The sequence below is a fragment of the Epinephelus moara genome, chromosome 12 (genome assembly GCF_006386435.1).
Source record: "Epinephelus moara isolate mb chromosome 12, YSFRI_EMoa_1.0, whole genome shotgun sequence".
NCBI lineage: Eukaryota > Metazoa > Chordata > Actinopteri > Perciformes > Serranidae > Epinephelus > Epinephelus moara.
In genome coordinates, this window is record NC_065517.1 from 40,577,513 (window position 1) to 40,602,184 (window position 24,672).

Consider the following 24,672-nt stretch of genomic DNA (forward strand, 5'->3'; position numbering starts at 1 on the left):
CTTCGACTGTCTTGAAGCATCTTATGAAACATAATTCAACATCTACAACTGTATACAAATATGTCTAAAGCCCTTCTCGTGTTTTCAACCCTGACAAATATCTTCTGGCTGCACAAAATAAAACTTGCGCACTTCAGCACCACTGCCGGAAAAAAATCCATTCTTTACAATATCTAAAAAATAAACTTCACAACAGGGAACGTGGACCCAGTTGCAGAGTAAGATTAGGCAGCCGATTCTTAATCCCATGCATGAATCTTCATTTAGTCCAGTTCCACCTTAAAATCCAGGGGCTCATCACTGCCTCTACTGCCTATCAGAGCTCTGTTGCCATGGCAGCGACTCTGAGCTCTTCAGCTCTTTAGCTCAGTGATAGAAGTAGTGACCTCATGTAAACACTAGCAACGGCACATTTGGTCATATTTTTATGTTGTATATTATGTGTAATTCTAAAGCATGATCTTACAACAGACACTTACTCATAGAGGGAAAGGTACCATAGAAATATATTGGACAACAGGGCAGTGAGCTGGTCATTTGACTACTTCAAAAGGAAAATGTAAATTGTTGTTAGTTGTTATGGTGACACCACACTTCAGTGAGGCGGTAAAGTGTGTAACATTCACTAGTTTGAAAAAACATAGAAAAACATCAACCGTACACCAAACCAAGTTTCCCTCTTTTACTGAACTAAGACTAACGTTAGCTTAATTGCCTTGTTAACTCATCATTGAACTGGTTAACATCAGGGTGTCCACATATCATTTTTCTTCAGCAGAAAGGCAGCGGCATAAAAAAAGCACTCACAGCGTTTTATTTAATGACATGCTGCGTATGGGTTTTGTTTCTATGACAACAATATCTTGACCTCAACATTAGCTAGGTAGCCAATGTAAAGCTATATTAACAGAGGGTTGACTTGACAGATGACAACAAGGAACACGCACTAAAGCACTAGAGACTTCACCAGCCGAACGAATAACTTTTGGTTTATGCCTCCGCTAACTTGAATGGGGCTGAAATTATTTAATTGTGCAGCTTTTCCAGATTTTGAAATGTTATCGGACCGAATGGATCAAATCCTGCTAGTGAAATTAGTGTTTTTGCAGGGGTTGCTGGGCCGGTATGTCACGTAAAATTAGAATCCTGCTTTTCTATTTGTATCAAGCATCAGATAAGTTGTTTGAGTTACTTTGCCTTACTTGATTTTGCTTATCCTTCGATGCGACTACTGCATTGCAATGCAGCCCTAAGTTGATGCAGCTGCGTTATGTCAACAGCTAACTTACAGTAAATAAATTTGCCATTATGTTACATTACGTGGAAGCTTATCCGCTGGAGATAACAAAATTCCATGACTTTTCCAGATTTTTCATGTCTGTGGGGACCCTGATTCACAGACATCTCTTTCCCAGTGTAAGTCTATAGTACTATTCGGACGGGATTAGTTTTACATAGGGATGTGGACTAATGTCAGTTTACCACAGGATGTCTGTAATATAAATGTCTGATTCGCACGGGACAAGAAATCTCCATAATTCTACCAGAGATGGGAGTGGTAACTGGGTTTGCGCCCTGGCGTCACCTCCCTGTCGGCATATGCGTGCTACGTTACTTCCTGTGAGCATCAGCTGAAGGATAATAATAATTAATGATTAGCCCAATATATAAAATAAAGAAATATTGCCCATGATCAGGATTGTGTGTACACAACAATTAGCAATATGGATTTATATTAGGCCTACGTAACACAATCAGAAGTCTCGTGGCTCTGAAAAGTGCTTTCTTCTCCACCTGTTTGATTGGTCTCCCACGTAGGGCTATGTGATGTCCACTATCACAACTGCTGACAACACCGAATGCTTCTTCAAGCGCCTCCATCATCGAAAAAACGCGGAAAACTAGTTATAAATGGTTGTAAACAGAACGTGACGAAATATTTACATACATTTTTACTGAGGATCACATTCGCACGGGATTACCCGAGGTATTTTCTCTGGACTGTTACAGAAGGTAAAAGTCCACGTAATTTTTACTGACATTATCTGTAATGATTACAGACATGGCGCGTTCGGACGGGACTAAAATCCCTGGTAATAATTACTTTACCCCACGTCTCCACGTTAAACTAATCCCATCCGAATAGGGCTCATGACAAAATCTCCTTTTTGGCCAAATGGCATCACGGACACAGAAGTTGTAGATGTATGGTTTGGCCACTTATTAGCTTCCAAGTCCAGCACACTTCAGGTAAGGGGCCTGGATCCATCCACTGCAATGTTAACAGTATGCATAAAAATGGCCGCGACTGTGATCATCCTGTAATGTTGATTTGAGTGTCCTTTCTACTGTCATTCTATTTCTATGCTCATAACTTTTACACGGCAACAGTGAGCCAACCCCGACAGACAACCTCGAGACCTCCTAAATGCATCTTAAATCTTTTGTTAGCATCTTTCTATACACTCCATGGTGCCACTTTGTGTGTCAGGTGCTACACTGCAACAGAAATTTGTCCTCGCCTTGGCGCACACAACAAACGTTGGTGAGCATGCCTGTGCTGTATGAAGAGTCACAATATACTCAGCCCTTTGTTGTATAGACTGAAGGCTAACCCACAGTTGAATATGTTCTCAAAGAACCAAGGTTTTCTTGCTAACCATAGTGCATCACAAAAAGCCTTTGCATCCTTTCACAGAGAAATAAGCCCTGTCCTTGGATGTTTTGTAGCTTGACTGGGGGTCAGCCTGAGCGTGTACAAATGCTTTTATTCAATGTCTTTGACGCAAACAAAATGTTCTATTTTTCCTTAAGATTTTTACTTAATGAGCAGTTAACCATGTCACTGTGGGGTCAGGTACAGCACTTTCTCTCTGGCTGAATTTGGAGAGCAGCAGAGGATTGGTAAGCAATCATCCCCTTAAGTGCTAATCAGGACTCCACTGATTTACAGTGTGACTCAATATGCTCCGCTCGCCACTCAATCAAGCAAACTCCACACAATACAGTACAGCAACCACTCGGTCCCTCCATTAGTTCAACAAGAGCTATTCATTAATTTATTTATCTGGGCGCTCACAGGAGCAAGGCCATGGAGATACAGCGGAGGGAGCTTTTTAATCAAGCCCCAGCTCCCAACCGGCTGACTGATGTGCAGCGACGCGTGTTTGTTTATCCAGGGTGCAGCTGCCAGAGGGCAAGGTGACGAGGGAATTTCTCTCTCTCCCTGTTACTCTCTCCCTGCACATTGAGAACAGTTCAACGAGGGGAGGAAAAAAAAAAAGGCAAGGAGGATCTTGAACTTTTTCTAACGAGATCTAAAGCACTGGGTGTAATTAGAAGCTGTCTGGAATGAGGACAATTAAGTGCGGTTTTGGTGTCCCCCAGGGTTCTCTCAATGGGCCGAATTAGAAAACGGGTGCAAAAAGATTGATGAGTTCAATGTTTTCCAAATGAGCAGCCTTATACACATAATTACACCATGGAAATGAATGGATCATCATGATACAAACTCAGGCGAGGGTATGCTAATTGCTCATCAAATGGGAAGGCTGCGGTGTCAGCTACACAACTGCAGTATTCACAGTAAAACCAAGAGCTGGGGAGGGGGCTCTGCTGCTCAGATTAATGTGATCCATCTTCCTTTTGTCTATGTTCATTATTCTATATTCACACTGTAACCCCACTTATCTAGTCCTGCACTCCATGCCAGTCAGAAGCACAAGGACATTGCAGCACTTCTTACAGATCTGCCATTAAACTCTGCTTCACTGTAATACAGGATTCTTCAATCAACCCTCCCCGGCATGTGGTGGATGGTGGAGAAAATTTAAATTATACATCAGTGTAATTTTTCCGTGTGTGGCCACTTTCCTGAAAGATGCAAAAACATTAAGCAGATTCGGTGCCAATATTTTGATGCATCTCACTCCGGCTTGCAGAGCTCACACTCAGCTTAACTTTCCCCAGGGTTTGCAGTGACACGGTCAGACGCTGCAGAGTAGGACATTTTGTCACTGACTCGACATCAGTAAGTAATATTCAGTGGAGTGATCTTGGGGATAATGACACGACTAATTTGAATAAATCCCTGCTCAATGGTATGGGGGTTATAATTATCATCAGAGGTTATAGGACTTTAGAAACAGCTGCCAGAGCGGCTGTTAAGTTGATGGAAGGAGTCCAAATGAAACTTGGTTTAAAACACGAGGACATTAGACCTTTGATCATAACACTCTGATTTTCATTTTCAATATCCACACATTTTTTTCTCTTCTTTATTTCTCTGCGTAGCTTACACTGGGAAATATATTCAGCATCACACCGCTGTGATCCTCACACGACCCTGTGAAACATACATGAGGAATGACATTTCATTTTCTGAAATTGCATCCCTTAAAAACTTTTTTTGGTCATGTCATCAGAACAAATCTTCTAAATGACCCATCTGTGAAGCCATCGGTGTGCCGTAGGTATTATCAACCACCGCAGAGTCCACCCAACTAATTTTCTCTGCCCATCGGACCTTTGATATCCTCGTACTAAGCCCAAGGTGTCAGTGTTACAGGGGACATGTTGGCAATGGTCTACTTATCAAATCCCCAGGAATGGATGGCAAATCCCTTTTTCCCTGACCTTATCTGATATCTGTCCTGCAAGCCTTTCAGCACACTCATCCTGCATTGCATTAGACCATATAGCCTTCGGCTTACTGGGCTGCCGTGTATCCTTCGCCGCTTCCTCCCACATCCCCACATGAATAAGTGAGTGTCCAGGAAGGGTTGTCTAGATCTCTTTAGATTTCCTCTGGGATGCCCCGTCTTGCCTTGTGGAGCAGTCCATTTAGGGTGGCTCGCAAAGGCAGGATTCTCATTGCAGCGGATTCATATGAAAAAGTTCATGCAGATTCGACTACATATTTAATCAGTTTTTTTATGGTTCAAGAGACATGCCAAGACACCGAAACACATGAACTGGAGTTAAAAAGAGAGCAGCGTTCAAATTTGTGGGTTGAAGCAAAGATGATTTTAAATGTTACATCGAAAAATGGCTTCTAATGTGTTTACTGCTACCAGGGGGATGCAAGGCTGCAATTTTGGATGGGGGGGGGGGGGGGGGGGGGTTCAATGTGTCAATAAAAAAGAAAATGACAAAGAAAAAAAAAAGCAACAACAATATTCAAAAGGCTCAATAGTCCTCAGAGGGAATGCCTTGACATGTTTTGATGCTGCTAGCACCACAAAGGCAGGCGTTTCAAAGGGATCCATGAAAGGCCCGAGTAGAAAGACACATCTGTGAGTACACACATTAGGATCCCTCAAAACATTCCCATTCTTCTAAATTAAGGTCACAGCCTAAATCAGTGATGTTACGGATCGCTTGATATGAATATTTAGATAATGCTTTGAATGGGAGGCAGTTCTGGCGCACGTAAATATATTGACAGACATAATGTAGCGGCAATCATGTAAAAAGCCTGGGTGCATTCAGAGCTGCCATTACTGAGCGGTTGTTAGCACAATGCCTGAGGGCAGTGAAAGGAACATGATGACAGGACAAGTACCAGCAAACATGTGTCCTCTTGTAGGCACAGTATGCAGCGAAGTAGAGTCTAAATAAGCAGTCTATAAATTGATTAGTCGATAGAGGAAATTAATTGAACATTTTAATTGATTACTTTTTAACTGTTTCAATAACAAAGTCATTTTTCAAGCAAAAATGCTAAACATTCCCGAAACCATTAGGTCATCACATTAGATATTAGAGCACAGGAAACTGAGACTGGATGAGGGTTCAATAAGGTATCGATTTATCAAGGTCAGCAAAAATGACCAAGGACATCATGCCATATTGCTTAATTAGGGAATGACTCGCTATGTCCCTGTGCCTAATGTTTAATGTTTAAGTTTAAGTTTTGTTTACAGCCTGAGAGTCCATTTTATTTGCTGTTTTGATTGTGTGGTTTTACTTTATATATGTTTTATTTATTTTGGATATCTTAATCATTTCTTTCACAATCCAATTCCAATGTCTGAATATTCTTGTTAGTATGTATTTTTACATCTTCACTGACCAGTGGATAGTAGGTCAAGAACCCCTGAGGATCATGTTCCGCCAGGACAGCTGTCATGGCGTCAGAAGTGCTAGATGGACAAGTTAGACTAATTTCAGTTGGCCCAAGGCCAAGTTAAATTTGGCAAAGCACCATTTAAGTAACAGTGTGTACCTGACACCATCATATACTGTGTCTCTCTCTGTTCACTTCATCACACATAGCTTCTGCATGTAGCCATTGTTGATCCGAGCTCGTAATAAACGTGCGTTAGGAAAGAACTCCATGATCGGCCTCATCCTTGCATTCTCCAGATCATCACAGAAACACCTACTCTCAATTCTTGAGGGTTAAAATTTCATTACTCTCTGAAAAGTTGTACTTGCATTATGATGCTATTACATCATAATCATATCATAAAAGGTATAACATGGTATTGAAATTACAGTAATGTTTATTGAAATTATTTCTTGGAAAGTATATTGTTCAATAAACGTAGTTATCGTGACGGGCCTCAGTTTGATGTCAAATATTGTTGACCATTTAATGCAAAATGTTGCCATATTATTAACCATTTTTGGTCTATACTTTTGTCATAAATATTGCAAATAAATCTGCACACATCTAATTTTTTTCAAGACTCACTACATGGATTTTGAACTTGTACAAAACTGTACAAAAGTGAAGCCGAAATATCCCGGATACAGCCGCTGCCATAACGCACTGGTGACGTCATTTGGTCAGTCTTCGCGGTATCGAATTCCAACGATACACCCATCCCACCAATCATGAGCAGTGCCATTGAGTGCGTTTACATGGACAGTTTAATTCCCTTTTCATTCGGAATGAAAGTTCCTACTAAAAGTGATCTTGTAAACACCTAATTCGGAATGAAAATGGCCAATGCAATTGAAAATTCAATCCGATTTAAGGGGCTGGAATATTCCATTTCTAATTCTGAATGAAAGAATTTCTCGCACTTGTATACACTCCTGAGACCCGGAAGAAAAAAGGTTTTGATATTTAGATTTTTTTTAGATAGTTTAAGTATTGTAGTTGAAAGAAACATGTTACAGCAAAAAAAAAAATCATGAATGTTATTTATTTATTTATTTTTTATCAAATGTCCCTTACAGTGGACATCGGGTCTTGCTTGGTGTAAAATTTCATTTTTTTCTAACAGATAAATTACATTTCTTTTCATCTCCTGAACACTTAAAACAGATTAATCCAATTTCTTTTCATTTCATGAGCATTTAAACCAGTTAAATGCATTCAATAAAAAATGTTCACAAAAAAAACAGCTGAGATGAAGGAAACACATCAGAACACTAAAACATCATTTTAAGAAGTAACATCTCATTGTGGAGCTTTTTAAGTAAACTGCATTCTGCACACTTGATAGTCACCTAAAGCTGGGTTTAGGTCACATCACACACAGCACTAACAACAGATCAATCAATTTCAATCAATTTTATTTATAAAGCCCAATATCACAAATCACAATTTGCCTCACAGGGCTTTACAGCATACGACATCTCTCTGTCCTTAGGACCCTCGCAGCCGATAAGGAAAAACTCCCCCAAAAAAACCCTTTAATGGGGGGGGGGAAACGGTAGAAACAGGTCATGCATGGTATAACAGGAAGCAGTTTTTTGTCTTTGAAACACACAAAAACATGTTACATTTGATACACTTCACAATTTCGGAAATATGGAAATTGGTTAAAAACAGAAGTTAGCAAGTCCCGCTGTCCAGTGTTTTGACAGGGTTAAAAATATTGTACATTTCTGAAATCTTACTAAATTGAAGTTAAGACTTTTATATTGAAGAAACAATTTGATTATTAGCAACAGAAACATGATATCTGCAAAAAATTGATCACTTTCCTCCCTTGATGCCATATAATGTGGAAGCTGTGATTCCTGCCATTTTGAAAAGAGAGTGCATGTGCTCTGTTAGCCACACCCCCACAACTGTGGCATCATTAGAAAGCCCAGGTTGTCCTCTTGACAGTACAGTGGGACTCAAATAGATTGCATAAATGATGTTTCACTTAGAGGTCTCAGACTCATGTCCCCCACAGAGGACGGAAATGAATTGCCGGGTCTTAGGAGGATACACTCATTCCTTCCTCATGCACTTCATTCCGGTCTTTCTGCGCATGCTTGTTTCCTTGCCCTTGTGGCACAATGATGTATATAGTGCGCGCGACAAGATGGCAGCTTCTAAAAACAAGAGATGGTCCCGAGTGGTCTTCTACCTCCCTTCTTCGACCTTCTACCTCCCTTCTCCTCCTCAATAGACGAAGCATTAGCAGAACAAGGTTGTTGTCGTACTGCTGCTTCAAGAATATAAGCAAAACAAGCCCGAAAAAGGCACTAAGAACGGCGTCATCAAGCATCTTGTTATCCGGAGCGAGGACTACAGTGTTTTCTTCCGGTAAACGTAAACACGTAACATCTGCCCCGCCTCCTATCCAATCAGAAACCTTCCCTGCCCCAAACCTTGTGCAGACCCGAATAAACGTGATTAAAAGGCGATTAAACTGATCTCCCGTGTAAACCCTCATTCGGAATGATTTCCCATGTAAACTACCTGGAAAGACTTTAATTCCGAATGATTTCATTCAGATTTATTTCATTCTGAATGAGAAGCCATCATGTAACCGCACCCAGTGATTTTGAGCACACTGATTGGCACACATCCATCAATCATGATTTAAAACACCCTTTTTATAGCATCAGATAACCAAAATGAACAGTTCAAACATCAGTATGAGAAGAACTACCGAAAATGACGAATGTATTTGCTGTGTTCTTTGATCTTTTAGTTTAGCCCATGTCTGATCCACTAACATAGAGGGGGTGGGGTTTATGACCTATACAGCAGCAAGCCACCAGGAGACGACCCAGATGTTCTGGCTTCACTTTTGGTGTGGTGGTGTCATCCATCTTTATTATACAGTCTACGACATGAACCCTTTGACGATTGACTTCAAAAGCTTTGTTCCAAACCAGCCCATATGTGAGACAAAATGGTCACCTGGATTTTTCCATTTGACCTACAGGCCCGCTGTGAGTCTAAAGGTTAAAAAACAGATACCATATATCTCATGCTCAGTGCCCAAGGTAACATTTTTTCTAGATCAGAGATTTACCAGCTGATTGATTTGCTGATGATTGGACAGTCAATCAACTCGCCTGACGTAAACCTTTACTGACCCAGGCCATCAGATACTGTATGTTGGAGCCTGCATGCTGTATGATCCTCTGACTTGACTAGCTGTCTGTCTCCATACAGCTGTGTGTGGGCAATGTAGTTATAAATGCTTCATGTCACAGTGCTCGCTGCCTTTCCTACACCAAGCTGACAGACTGATTATAATATGCAGAAATTTTGACGTAACTTAACAAATGTAAATGATGTTGCCTGCAGGCAATCTGTTATGTGCTAAACATGTATAAATATGGAGATAACTATAAGGGAAGTGGGACATGTTATGTATATATGTGTGTGTATTTATATACACATATAGAGATGGGTGACAATCCTGCATGAAAATAAATGTGGAGAAATGAATGCAGATGTTTCCACACAGCTGTACTGCATACTACAAATAGACAATTAAAATCCAATTATGCTCTGTAGCATGTATAGAAATACTGAGCAGGCCCAGTTGATACAGTTTTTTTTTTTTTTTTAATCTTTAGTCTGACATGTTACACAGCGCCATTACAGAAACACCATTCTTTTAAAAGAATGACATTCATCCCTGCAGTACAGTTCCAGAGACTTGTACAATCAATGCAAAGGCCAATAGAAGCTGTTCGTTGTGGCCGAACACATTTCTAAGACACTTTATGTTGGTTTTTCATTAGTCAACCGTCTGTAGATATCATTCCATAAAGAAAACCTCTGTTTGGTTTTACATATTTACAATAAGTGCAATTTCTGTGGGTCAATTGCAGCGTTGGAAATGTATTTTTGTCCACCTGCCACAGCGGCTGGTGGGTACCAAAATCTTCCAGCCAATCACAAGATTAACATTTTTTGACTGGTGAATAGGGTTGGGCGAAAATACGGTAATAAGGTATCCTGCGGTATCTAAAAATAGCAATGGTATCAGTTTCATTACCGATATTAAAAAAATTTGCCGCGCATATAGGCCTTTATTTAATGCCTAAATAATGAGTGTTTGTCCAGCACCTATGTATGTGTGGTTGAGTTTTCAATTGTCCAGCACCTATGTATGTGTGGTTGAGTTTTCAATTTAATACTATTACTATTTAAAACTAATAGGCTATAATGTTTCTCTTATAACTGCCCTTAACTGTTGTCAGGGGATGACATTTGATAAAGTTTTTGGATGTGACGTCGTCACATGACAGCTTGGACATGAGAAAGAGAAGAAAAGATGGCAAGCCACGCATCAAGCGAGTTGGTCCCAAAAAAACCACAACTTCACAACTTCTGCTAGCAGCAGCAGCAGCAGCAGCAGGTCCAGTGGCCATCAGAGTGGAGGAGGGAGAAGCGCAACCCGAACCACCCGGCACCGCAGCCAAAGTTGTCAAACCACTACATGTCCTGCTCCAGCTGGAAATGTACTAAACATGCTGGCGAAAAACCTTGAATAGTTTCGAAACATATGATGCTGCTATAGTTATCATTATACTTTGTTTTTATTTCATTTTCAATGAGGAGTAGCCTGTTCTGACGGACAAAACAGTTCGGACTTGCAGAGGGTGAACTTTTCAAACTTAAGGTAGGCTCTAAAAATAAACCAGCGAACAGTATTTCCCGCTGCGTTCTCAGGATAGGATTATATATGCCCATTTTCAGTCATGCCTTGTTATTTATTGTTCTGTTTTTCTTATTTGATGAGCCCTAGTACTGGATGCTGTAGAGCTGTGCTTTAATGTATTTGATTTAGGTTGATAGATTATAAAAATAAACCATCGGACAGTACTCGTCGCGGTCTGAGGATACGCTGCATAGCACACATTATCGTTACTGCCTTTGTTATTTATTGTTACTTTTTTATTATTTGATAAGCCTATAAGTATTGGATGCTATAGGGCTGTGTTTTAATTTAATGATTTGTGTTGATTACTGTACTGGAAGTGGACTGTAGCCCACAGACAATGTGTTGTTAATTCATTCTGTTTTGTTGACTGCTGCATTTGCACTTTTTTAAATATTTATTAATAAAAGTTGTTAATGTTGTACATGTTTTGTTGTTATTTTTCATTATTCTTAGGCCTACGTAATGTTTGCTATTCTGTTTCTGAACAGTATAGGCGCAAGCCGACATTTTGGCGACTCCCTCTGAGCCCTTCAAAGTGATTTTTAATTAGTCACGGAAATACCGTATACCCCGGGAAAATGTGGGGAGGGTTTAACGGTAACAAAATTTGGATACCGCCCAACTCTACTGGTGAATGAAGCACATCCAGCAGCTAATGCATATTTTAACAGTATCTGGCTGGTGGCTGGTCCTAATTTCCAACTCTGGTCAGTCGGTTTAATCAAATGCCCAAGGTTGCTGCTCAAGCTGAAACGATTAGTTGGTTAAGTGATTGGTTGATCAACAGAAAACTGTTTTTATTGTCCTATAATCTATTATTATTTCCTCAATTAATTTCAGAATGAGGTTCATTTCTTGTTTTACTGTCCTGTATACAAAGACATAAGGGATGTACTTTTCGGTAAAATGACCTCTATATATGTTGATTTCTTTTGGTTGAATGGTCATGAAAAATCTGAGTTTTGTTTCAGAAAGAGAACCTTTTTTATGACTGAATTTCTTTGCCAGGCCTGGGATAGGAGGCAGAGTATTATGTGTCTGGACTGAGTGGTAAATTAACATGTACTTTGGATTGCTACTGCAGCGTCATCGTAATGGTGCCTTGTAAACCCAAGAGGGTGTGGCACATAAGTGTGCATGACACAAAATAAAAATAAAAAGAATCAATCCTTAATCATTTGACCTCTAAAATGTCAGCAAACAGCAAAAAATGTTCATCCCAAGTTAGAAAGCCATGTCTTCAAATGACTTGTTTTGTCCAATCAACATTCCAAAACCCAAAAGCTGCTCAGTTTAATATCACAGAAAACCACGGAAACCACAAAATATTCACATTTAAGAAGCTGGAACCGCTGAACTCATATATTTGTTCTAATAATTAATTTCCACTATTAATCAGTTATCCAAAAGTGTTTCTATTAATTTACTAATCAGTTAATTGACTAATTATTTCAGCTTTATAGGCAACTATTTTCTATTAATCTTTTTTGTGACTTTTTCCGAGCAAAAACATTTTGGTGATTTGCTGCTGGTTTTACATCATTGTAATCTGGTTTGTTACAATTGTACCATTTTATGAGACTCTTTAGAAAAAGCAGTTAATTTAATATTCAAGAAAACAGTCAACATATTAATCAATAATGAAAATACTGATAAGCTGCTGCAACACAAGACAATACATTATTTTATTTCTTTAAAGTAAGGACTAAGTAACTTTTTATGAACAGTGGCCACTAGGGATCCGATCCTTGGATCAGGTATCGGCGCCGATCACGTTATTTTTACAAAATCGGAATCGGTAATAAAAGATCGGAGGAATAAAAAACAACAAAAATGGCCAGGTTTTTCATCTATATTGTTCATTGTTGCCTCTGCTTTCCAATGTATAAAGTGTGGCGATCCTGTATATTTTATGAATATATATTTTTTTATAAGACAGTGGTTATCAACTGAGGGCTTGCTCACCTCCAGACACACCCACCGGTGCTATCAGCCAGTGGGATGGCTCGATCAGCTGAGCCCAGGTAGACCGACCCCTACTTTATGCGGCTCCTGGCATGGCGAGAGACGCCGGCGAGTGAGCAAGGAGTGAGTGAGAAATGAGCCAGAAGTCCTCTGCGTATTCGGCCTACCATGGCATTTAAAGCCTGATTTATGGTCCTGCGGCGTACCTACGATGTACCTACGCCATTGCCGTGACACCGTCGTGAACCCTTCGAACTTCTCCATCACTCCATTTCGTCACGGTGCAATTCACTGCCAGAGCGGTAGGGGGCTGCGTTCCTTTCCTGAATGGTTATCGTCGTCTCTAGTTGATTCTTTGTTTAGCTTCCAGCTTTTCCGGTCACAGTGAACAATGGCGACTGAGAGAGAGAGAATCTTGCTGGAATTGGAGTTGTTGGATGTCGAAGAAAGTATGTTAATACTGCAACATCTACATCGCAACAGAAGATGTTTAAAGATGGCGGGGATGGCGCAATCTGGGAATACGGAACCGGAAATGCGTTGCTACCAAGCAAACCAATCACAGCCATCTCGGTCTGCGCTGGGTCTGCGTCGCCTCGACGTGTAGTTACATTTTTTGGGAGGTGCACGTCAGGCTACGCCGGGGGCTACGGCGAGCCTCCTGCGTAGCCACGTACCCTACGATGTAGGTACGTCAGTGATTTAACGCAGGACCATAAATCAGGCTTTACACCGCTCAAAGTCCGCGAAATAGGTGCGCTTCCCTGTGGAATATCATCCATCCGGCCACCGGCCTCACCTCAGAGATTCCGCCACAAATATCAAGGGGTCCTACGGAGCCTCCACGCCCGAAACAGCACCGGAGCATTACGGCATTCACCCAGTAAAAGAAAAATATTTGTTTCATGTGTCAAACCGCTACAAAAGATATAGGCCCATTTTGTTTGTTGAAGACAAGAAGATATTGAATTTATTTACATTTTGTGCTGCTGAACCACCGATAAGCTTTTTGGATACTATTTAAATAAAAAACAAACCTTATGAGACAACTTGGATGCATTCTTTTTTTTTCTCTCTTAAGGCTTTGCAAAGTATCGGATCAGACTAGGTGTCTGACTCGGTTTCAAAAAAAGGACTCAGTATCCCATCGGATGCAAAAAAAATGTCATCAGGACATAACGGGATAATGCTAAATGCAAGAACTTTAGAATTAGAGCGGCACAGTTGCAGAAGACACCAGTGAAATAACAAGTTTGCTAACATCAGTCACCATATGCTACTGCTAACACTAAACCAAGTAAGACTGGCGCAGCAAAGCCCTTCAGACCAGTTCAGACCAAAGATTTGCGACGAGGCAAAACCCTTTCAAAACATTGCAGAGAGAAGTTGCTGCGTTGTGATCTGGCCATACTGAGCTTGACTCATCGTGATGGCTGATGGTGATACCTGCAACCCAGCTGGTCAAATCGCCAGAGACTGGTTTTCTACCTAGCCAATCGGCTCGTAGTGAAGTCTGCTGGTCAAGTCAAAAAGACCGCAGACGCTGTGATTGCTTGCTGCCGCAGGTGCTCTGTTCCTGCCGAACTCTCTGTTTCTGTCCTCACGGTGCGCCAGTGTCAGACGGTGGGTCACTGCTGCTGCTCGCTTTATGTGCTTATGCCCCGCCCACACACACATTCTCATTGACTGATTTCTTGCCGCTGATTATTTATTACTGTGGTGTATTTATTATGAATACAGTCCATCTGATGCTCCTTTTGTTTCTGTTTCATCACTTCTACAAATGCAGCTGTAGCCAGTATCTCACTATCACTATCCTCATTCATATTTTAAGAAGCTGCAAATTATATTCAGCCACAAAATAAACCTGAAAAGCTGCAAATCAGAACAGAAGTACAGAGAGTTGTTGACTAGAGATGATACACCGTCTCATCTAGTTGCATTGGTGTGAACCGGCAGGTTTTAGAACGTTGCAGAACGGTGCATTGCAAGTAGCTGTCTGTTTCAACTTGTTTCGTCGTGAATCTTTGGTCTGAACTGGGCTCTAAATGTACTGAAATTAGCAATAACGTGTGTAATTGCTTATGAATAGAACTTCTCATTTTTATGCAGACAAATGTATTATTCCCTCCTTTACAAATTACATAGTCTTGATTTTAATCGATTTTAGAATTTTATCTCTGGCACGCACTCTCAATTATTAATTTAATGTTTTTGTTTTCTGCGGCAGAACTACGAGGGAGCTGGAAACAGAAATGCTCTTTGTCACTTGGAGTATTCATCATGAAATGACAGTGTAAGTGCAGCCCAGTGCGAGGTCAAGGAGCAGCACGGAGTGAGAGGAGCAGAAAAACACACCGAGAGTCCTCTGAGGTGAAACGTGGACACGCTCGGCCCCAGGGGTTCTCCCTGACTTTTCCCCCAGCTGCCACATTCAGATGGTAGCCTTCAGATTATATTTAGATACAACTACAGTTTCATTAATTAGCTGGAATGTGTTCTTTGTGTATGCACATATGCTTATGTGTTTGAGAACAAAAAGGACAAAAACAGAGAGTAGGAGAAAGATTGTACTGGAGCTGATGGGGTTTAGTCTATGTTAGTCAGGACCATGGACAGCACCACAGAGAAAGAGACAGTATAATCCAGACACTCATGAACGAAGCTGCACCCACATAAATGCGTGCACGTGCTGGTGACACACTGGGGTTTTGCAAAGTATCATTTGCAAGTGTATTTATGCGTGTCAGACACTTTTCGGAGACCTTCAGCGAGTGACACTGAAATCCATTCCATGCCGGATTTCAACAAAGAGGGTTGTGACTAATAGTTTGGACACATGTACTCCGGCTTGTGACAACTGAGCTCTGGTGTTAATTATGTCTCGGTTTAAGGATCAAATGAATAAACATGAGCTTTGTTTAATTATGGCCTTCAGTAGAGAAAATTCCTTAGATTGGGAGGACGTAAGCTGTCAGGAGGAGGATAATCTCTCACACCTGCGGGATGACACATACTCTAAGTCCCTTTAACAAATATGTCCAACCTAAATCTCTTCACTTTCCTTTAAATAGGCTGCAGTCGCACAGTTTTCCTGAGCGGAAATGGAGGAGGAATCAAAGAGGGGGGACAGAAATATATAGACAAAGAGACACATAAACAAGACGGACAGAAACAAACAGGCAGGGAATGAACTGTGTGCCACTGTAACCTCCATACTTGGAAGGTTGTGCGTTTGGTCGGGTTAACCTACCGGCTGTCTCAAGGCAGCTCTTCAACTCAACGCCCAAATGCTGGTGTCTGCCTCTGAGCTTATCAGGCTTTCCCAGATGGTGATTTGAGCGCATGGAGGGAGCGAGAGGCGCACTGAAAGGGAAAGGGGAGTGGAGAGGAGTGGAGGTGAGTTTACCAAGATGAAACAGACTCTACACTTGGGGTCAAAAAAAAAAAAATATGTGACTTATTTTTTTCACTCCAGCGCTCCTTTTTTTTTCCAAGGTGTGTGCATTCATTTCTGTTGGAACAAGTACAGTTTGTTTGACGAGTCTGAAAGCTCTTGAAAGTGAAACAGGAGGTATTTTCATTAGAGGAAACAAAAATTAGTCCCCACAAGCGTCTGCATAAACACTTAGAGGTGTATAGTTTAGTGTTTTGTGTATAATCACCTGAAAATAATTATTTTTGTGTTTTTGTTACCTTAAAATGAGACATTTATTTCTACATAGGGAGTGGGTCCTTGTACACTGAGTCTGCCATGTGGCTCTGGCATGTTTCTACAGTAGCCCAGAACAGACAGACCAAATGCTGGCTCTACATAGGGCCATTTGCGTTTTCACATTTTTGCATGGGCCACTGTGGTTAGTAGCCCAAACGTGACAAACAGCATTAAACAAACACAGATTTTTTTTAAAAATTAAACTGCTTTACTCAGCTTTTTTTTTTTTTTTTTTTTTTTTTTTTTCCGGTTTTAATCACAGGGTCTGTCTGTTCTGGAAAGGAGGAGACCTCTGCGGAAAATTCAGCTCCCCGTAAAAACCTTCCGAACATCTGGATTAGGAATACCATCATTAATTGGTTAACCACCAAGAATATTTTTGGCCGGTTATGCAAGTCAGTCTATAGGTTCATTTTTCTGGTATTTAGTTTACTGCATGACGCACCCCTGGTAGTTTTGTGGGAGCTAACGCTAGCTAGCAGGTCTGCTCATTTAAGCAATTAGCCCCAAGAGGCCGTGGTTTGCTGGCGATTTTAGCACGGCTAAGGGGCGTTGTTAGTCACGACGCAAAGCGGAAAAATAAGTCCCCTTAACGTTTCAAAGTAACTAAGCTACCATACATTGTTTTCTGAAAGTCGGCCTGTGTTAACGCTTGGTGGTGGGATGTTTTGTCGCGACCTTCTCGGCGAAGTTTCTTCACTACTCCAATGAAGACATTGTTGCTGGTGGTGAACTCGGTATCGTTCATCAGACACCAGGATCGACTGATGGGCGGATCATTAATGTGACGGTTAAGCCCCACACGAAGGCCAACATAACTGCTGAAACCGTAAGCTCCACCTTTCCCGTTTTTCACAGTGGCATAAAACTGGCAGAGAACCTGGTTTAGCTCAATCTTGGTGACCATTTTAAAATCAATAGCCACCTCCTTCTCAGCACACCAGGTCTGAAAACAGCGAATTGACCACAGAGTCTGTTTAACGGTCCCAGCTCCACTTCTTGCCTTTTCCAGCTCTTCAATCTCTCTTTCATTAATTTCAGCGTGTCTCCTTTCTTTTTTCTCTTCCTTCTCGATCCCGTCCATCTCCTCCAGCCACTCATCCATGCTTAATCCACCCAGTAAATCAAAATTCACAACAAAGTCTGACATTCTGATAGGTAACAAAACAGGTAACAGCTGCAAACGGTTTAACAATTAAGTAGGCGGAGTAATACAGTAATGCGGTCACAGGTGTATGGTTATAGTGGTTTTACAACGGCTTCCAGCCAATCACAATCAAGGCTTGGATCAACCTGTTTTATAATCTGTGTTTACTACTTGCAATGCCATCCTGACCCAATAACGTTGCTGGGAAAAATTAGTGCCCACTCTTTTCGGGTCTCCCCACAAGTCGCCCCAGTGAGTAAGCAGCTCAGTATTGAATCGCAAACCCCCTTTAGCTATTACGGCTAGCTTGGTTAGTGCTATTAGCAGTGTCGGCACAGCTAGCAGTGCCAACATAGTTAACAGTACTAAGGGGTTTTGTGGCTCAAAATGAAGCCGTTTACTCACCAGGGCTATCTCGGGGGGAGATTAGAGGGTTGCCACCATGTGCCAAAGCAACACCATGCCGTATGAGTAGCACCACTAGCTAACTCACACCTGACTCATGTGTTGCACAGTTCAGAGCAGCCAAGGCTAACAATTAGCTAACCAGTGGTGAGGGGAGGGAGGGCCATGGGCACTATGTTTCCACATGTTAACGTGGGTGGCCAGCTATGCATAAAATAAAATAAATGGCAAAACATTTACATGACAAGACACTACAATTTCACCCCCTGCTTTTTTTAGTGGATGAATTTAACGGGTTAATTGAAAGCAAGACCTGGACAATGTGGCTCACGGTAAAAAAAAAAAACTAAAAAAAACCCTGAACTAAGAACACTAAAGAAATTCTAACCAAAGGAAGTTTTAGCTGGTTTTAATCTACAGTCCTCGCCGCTAGACCACTCAATCTCCCTAAATCTTACACACTGTTCCTTTAAGCACAAGTGAAGTGCGAGATATTGTGCATTCACTGAGGTGTTATAATTAAATATTTCACCCTAGACTGTCAATGGACTCAGTTTATTTTCAGTCCACTGCTCATTAGGTTTTTGAATGACATAAAAAAAAATATGTTCTATATCAGAAACAATCACAAAGCCAGCAGCAATTAGTTTCCGCTTTCCCCGTCATTAAAACATCATTTGTAAACTGGTTTTTGCCCAAATGTTTAAAATTTTATATTATACAGTGCCGTAATTTGTTTACGGAATGTAAAACATGTTTGGCCGTGCTTGTGACAGCGCAACAGCAAGTGTCATCGTGATCTGTGGGGGTTCAAGTGTTGTGTTACCGAATGCGGTGCTACAGGATGCATCCATGCAAACTCGAGAGCTAATTGACTGTAATGTCATTTTATCTGCTTCACCAGGTTATTGACAGCAACATCCCAGAAGCCTGTTCATCCTTCTGTCAACTCATCAGCATGGGAGAAGCCATTATCATCTCATTACGGCTCACGCTTTCATATAATCCTGACATTTCCTCTCTCTCTCTGTCTGAGATTTGGGAGCTGCCACGCTTGGCTGTATTGTAGTGGTAATGGTGGAATGTTGTGTGTGTGAGTGTGTACGATGGGGGGTGGGGGGGTGGGGGGGGGGTAGAGGATGAGAATGAGAGGTAATAAAGACAGTTTTAATTTCCTGGAGCCACTCAACAGACAGTCCTTATCCATCTGCTACTCCTCTCTAACAACCTTGCAGCCTTTAAATCTCATACATTCTTGTACTTCAGCAAAAAACTGCCATGCTTAAAAAACAACGGATTGCTGAATCCACACCAACAATTTGAAAACAGTCTTGAGTGTTGGCGGCGTTGTTTGTGGAGAGTGTGGCCTTGAATGATGCCTAGTTATTACTGAAATAACCATTGCGCGCCCAGGGAAGGAAAGGTCAGCGACAGACATGAGAAATGGGAGGCGTGTTGGGACGATGGAAAGAACTCAGAGTGCCGCGTCCGGGATTAATCTGGTCTTCCCAGAGTTACCTGGGGAATAAAAGAACATGTTTCATGCTGAGAGCGGGGGGAAAAACTAACGGAAAACAACAACAATCGAGTGTTTGTGTGTCTTTGAAGGGGGAGACAAAAAACTGTATTAATGTTATCTCCTCACACTAGCGTTTGCCCATGTGATGCAGCGATCACATGCTCTTTTAAAGGTGCGCAGGGTCTACAAACGACCTTCTCTCTGAACCGTGTTTCTTTTCATCTGCCATTTCCAGCAACCCTCTGCTGTGCCTCTTATTAATCTTCTGTGGAAAAAAAAAACACTCGGTTTCAACGGAGCGCTGGGTGCAGGGGGATATCAGAGCAATCGATGCGAGGAGCTTCTGTAAAGGAAGCAGCAGCAGGCCCCAGTGATGTGGGCGAAGGTGAGACTCTCAGTATGAATCCTACAATTTATCCTGTTCAGGCTGCAGAGAACAGAAGGAAAGTTCCATATTTCCACTTCAGCAGCCATCAATAGCTCCCAGGCTGTCTCCCACTGCACCGCTTCATGATTGCAGCTGTCATAGGATGGTTAGGTGTTTGTCAGGTGAAACTGAAGCATGCCCAGATCAATGAGCACACGTGCAGACACTATAAGAAATGTGAGATGCTGTATGTACTTTGAAAGCTATAATTTTGTATCCAGTATTTGAAGAGAGTTTAGTCTTAATGATTGTTGAAATAAAAAGGAGCACTTTATTAGTTTTATACACATTTAGGTTTATGTATTTTGTGACAGACAAAAAACGATGATGTGACAATTCATCTGGAAACTCATCAGAGCTGATATTCAAGTGTCTGGCTCAAGGACACATTAGCAGAACTGAAGCCTCTTACATAAGAAACATCAAAATTACAGCTGCAAGCAACAATACAGTAACAGTTTAGGCTAGACCTGCACCGATTTATCGGCAGTGCTCGGAATCGGGCCGGCTTTCATGGCATATTTTAGACTGACCGGCCGGTCGCAGGTCACAGCCGATCAGTCTAAAATATGCCGATTTAAAACGCCGGTCCTGAAGACCTGTGTGAATTTTCCACAGGAGATATTTTTACTTTTTTGTCTATTCAAGAAATTACTCACGAATGCTATACACCAAGAATTATTATTTTATTTATCTGTGTTTTTATTTATGTATGCCTTTTTTACTTATCTATTTTAATACTGTACCTGAAGTTATATTTGAGCAAAAAGGAAAATGTTTCTTAACCTGTGTCACTGTTTTCGTTTGTTTGTTAGAGATGATTATTGAAAAGCTGGTTGTATCTTGGTTACAATGTTCTCATAATGGAAAGATAAAAAATATTGCAATATCTTGTGTGCTGTAAAGTGGTTTGAAAAAAATTAAATCGGAATCGGTCATCCAAACACTGTGCAAATCGGAAATCGGTATTGGACCGAAAAATTGTAATCAGTGCAAGTCTAGTTTAGGTGATATCATGGCATTGTGGTATGCCAGGATATATAGCAATTCCAACAATAGGGTTATCATTACCATCAAATACACAGATGCTCCTGTCTTTTAAACCAATACAGAGATGCTTAGGTTATGTAGTGCACAGCGCACGCCAACTGAGGTCAGAAGAAAGATAATAACAGCAAATAGGCTAGTAAAACATCAACCAACAACAACGTAGACCATAGACTGTATATAAAGATGGACAACTCATCTCCACTTTCTCATCTCCAAAAAGTTAATTTAGAAGATCTAGCTTATTTTGAAGAGTTCATACTAAAGCCCAGTTCAGACCAAAGATTCTCAATGAGATGTGTTGAAACAGGCAACTACTTGCAATGCGCCTTTCTGCAACGTTCTTAAAACCTGTCGGTTCACCACAATGCAACTTCATGTGTTGGTGTATCATCTCTATGCAACAACTCTCTGTACTTCTGTTCTGATTTGCAGCTAAAGCATGTGCCCGTAAAGCGAGCAGCAGCAGCAACTCATCATCTGACACAGGCACACGTGAGGACGGAAACAGAGGGCTCCGCGAGGACGAAGCCAACACGCCGATTGTGGTCATTTTGACTTGACCAGCAGACTTCACTACCAGCTGATTGGCTGTAGAAACAGGTGACAAGCCAGACCAGCGGGTGACACCATCAGCCGGCTTGAGTCGAGCTCAGACAGCATTCACACCGCTGCAACTTTTCTCTGTAACGTTCCAAAACAGTTTCATCTCACTGCAACTGAACTGGGCTTAAGATAATTTGTTCTGACATGTGGGCTTTAGCTTTTTTTTAAATGAAGGTTTGGGAGCAAGAATGATCTCACCTCTACCACTTTTCATTTTGTATGGACAGTCCTGTAAAGTCTGTTGCATTTTAATTCAAAGGAAGGCATTTTTTAATCAAATGATTAATGATTTACCAACATGTACAGTCACAGTGGATCTGCTGTGGTAGAATGGTTTGCTTCTGTCCAACGCTTGAGTTGTGACAAACCCACAAAACTTAGAATTGTCTCTAGTTGAAGCTCCTATCTGCAGTTAATTAATTTTATATAGTCTGTGCCTTACTCATGATTAAGTATGTCAGAAAGCAGTGTGGTGTCAGTGTGAAATAACGGAGCGTGATGGGGCAAGTCTGACAGCTGACACTTACATATGTGGAGCAAACATACATGATCCATCATCATGTGATGGAGTAGCTCCAATTCTGATCATTTGGATTGAGACATCCCCATTCTAATAAATAATAATGGAATAATACATGAATGTAACCTCTAGGCAAAAACTGACCCTGATTGTAAACAAAACCGCAACCCTGGAAGCATTTTTGTCTGTGCACGCCACAGTGTGTGCCACAAACACACACAGACATCACACATATTATGAGACTGTCACATCTTGCAGTCAAAGCACCTTGTTTGTTGTTTTCAGTATTCAGAGGAGTGCTTATCATGCTTGCAGAATAGCTGCAATTGCACGGCCGATGTAAATGTGCAAGAATGCACAGCAACATAAATATTTTTCACCTCAGTATTTCAAATCAGCAGCCTCGAACTAAACCGATGCATCGATACAGATAAACATAACAAGTCCGCAGGAAGAATACATTATTCTTCATGTCTGACAGTAATGAGTACATGGATCTGTGTCTCACTCTTGCTTCCACTGGAGTGCATTTCATTGATCTCACAGGCTAACACTCCCTAAAACCTTCAGGAAAGAAAGACCTAAGATGCAATCCATATGCAAGAGACGGGATCACAGTACAGTGAAGTTGGACTTGGCTATGGGATACACTAAAATAATATGAGCGCATGCACCCTGATGCTGATGACATTTTCTGATTTCTGTTGCAGTCGCCAGAATCCCATTTCCGTCTTTTCACTCGGGCTGTTTTACTGGGTTTAATGGCGAGATGAAAATATTGTGATTACTTTAATTTGTTTGTTTGCACACAAACACAGATTTTTCTGTTTATCTTCCGGCGACATTACCAACATTCAAAGCAGCACACATGTTTATGCGCGCCCATTTATTTCAACCCTGACACATCAATGACAAATCGAAAAAAAAAGAAAAAACATGAAGGCCTGCACCAAATGTGCGACAGCTTGCCATAAATCCACACAGCATAAATTGGACCAATTATTCTCCTCCTGTCATGAACACACAGCCCATTCAGTTGACTCAGAGCCTATGCATAGCTGCTGTTGTTTTTTGTACTGCTATTCTAATGTACCACCCCAGAGCTGCGTTCTACAGATCTGCCAGACTGCCAGGAAAGCTCAGTTAGCCAGCTCTGTCCTATCAGGAATACCAAGTACATGTTCAGACTACTCAGAGGATGTGGATACAGATGCCTCTGTGTTCAGCCTCAGCTTGCAGGCTGGAGGCAGAACGCCACCATATTACAAAAACAATGCCTAATCGTCTGACTGTGTTGCTCATCAGAGGAAACATGACTCCCCTTGTTCTGCAGAGCTGAGGTTGGCTTTAGCGCGGCGCCTTCACACATATAAACACAGTCTGTGTGCAATGCATACAGTATGCACTGACACATATGGGTGCAGGCTGACAGAGATGCACACACAGACACGCCATGTGCAGTCATGATTGTATTCTGAAGGCGGCAGAGAGGGCAGTGTGCCCCGGCTGTCATACATGAGGGAACATGAGTGATATGGCTCTGTGCCTCCAGGCCCGGCTTGTCACTCTGCTAAATTGTTGTAATTTTCTTCTCCTGGACTGGCCTGCAAGTTGCATAACCTTCTACATTTCACCTTGCCACTGTCCTTAGGTCTGAGAGGCACTAGAGGCTGTTTCCTAATACATCTAATCCGGGTAGGATTGGCAAATATCGCCTTGAAAGATGCATGACGTTCTTTAATTTCTTAACCTCCGTTTCCTCAGATGATCTATAATCATACAAATTCCTCAGCGCAGTATTACCCAGTAAATGTGTGACTAACATACACAGGAACCAAGACGAATGGCAGCACATTAGGGCGTCATGTCAGACTGTTAGCTGTGAATGCCTCCACTCCCCCTCATTTATTCAGAGCCTGCATATAGTCTATGCCCCCATATGCAGTTTCAGCTTGTGCAAAGCGTCACACGGAGGAGCATAATGGCCATACAGAGAATCATAAGGATACATCTCACACTGCTCTGTATGCATTGCTCTCCAGTTCCCGTCTGATCTGACTAAGGGTGATGGAGTTGTCAGTTTCTTTAACCCAGCAGTCCGATAGCATCTCTCCCAGGTTTCGCTTATCTGTGCTCACTGCAGAAGACTTAACAGAGTGGGCCGAGGCACAAAGCAGACGCCTGATCTGCCTCGTCTTATTTTAGCACGGGGCGAGAGTTCAGACGTCTAGAACAAGTTGGAGAAAATGACTGGAGGGAGAAGTGAGGAGCCTGTCGTGAAGTTCTGTTTGCCCAGTTTCATGGTCGAGCATTTGAACGTGACTCGGTGACAAAAATGACACCCACTAACTGTGAAATGAAACATGACTGGAAGTTGTTCTTTATACAGTGGAAACCACTTAAAGTGATCGTGGTGACAGTAATCAGCTGCTTATATCCATCTTAAGGCCTGGGCAAAAATA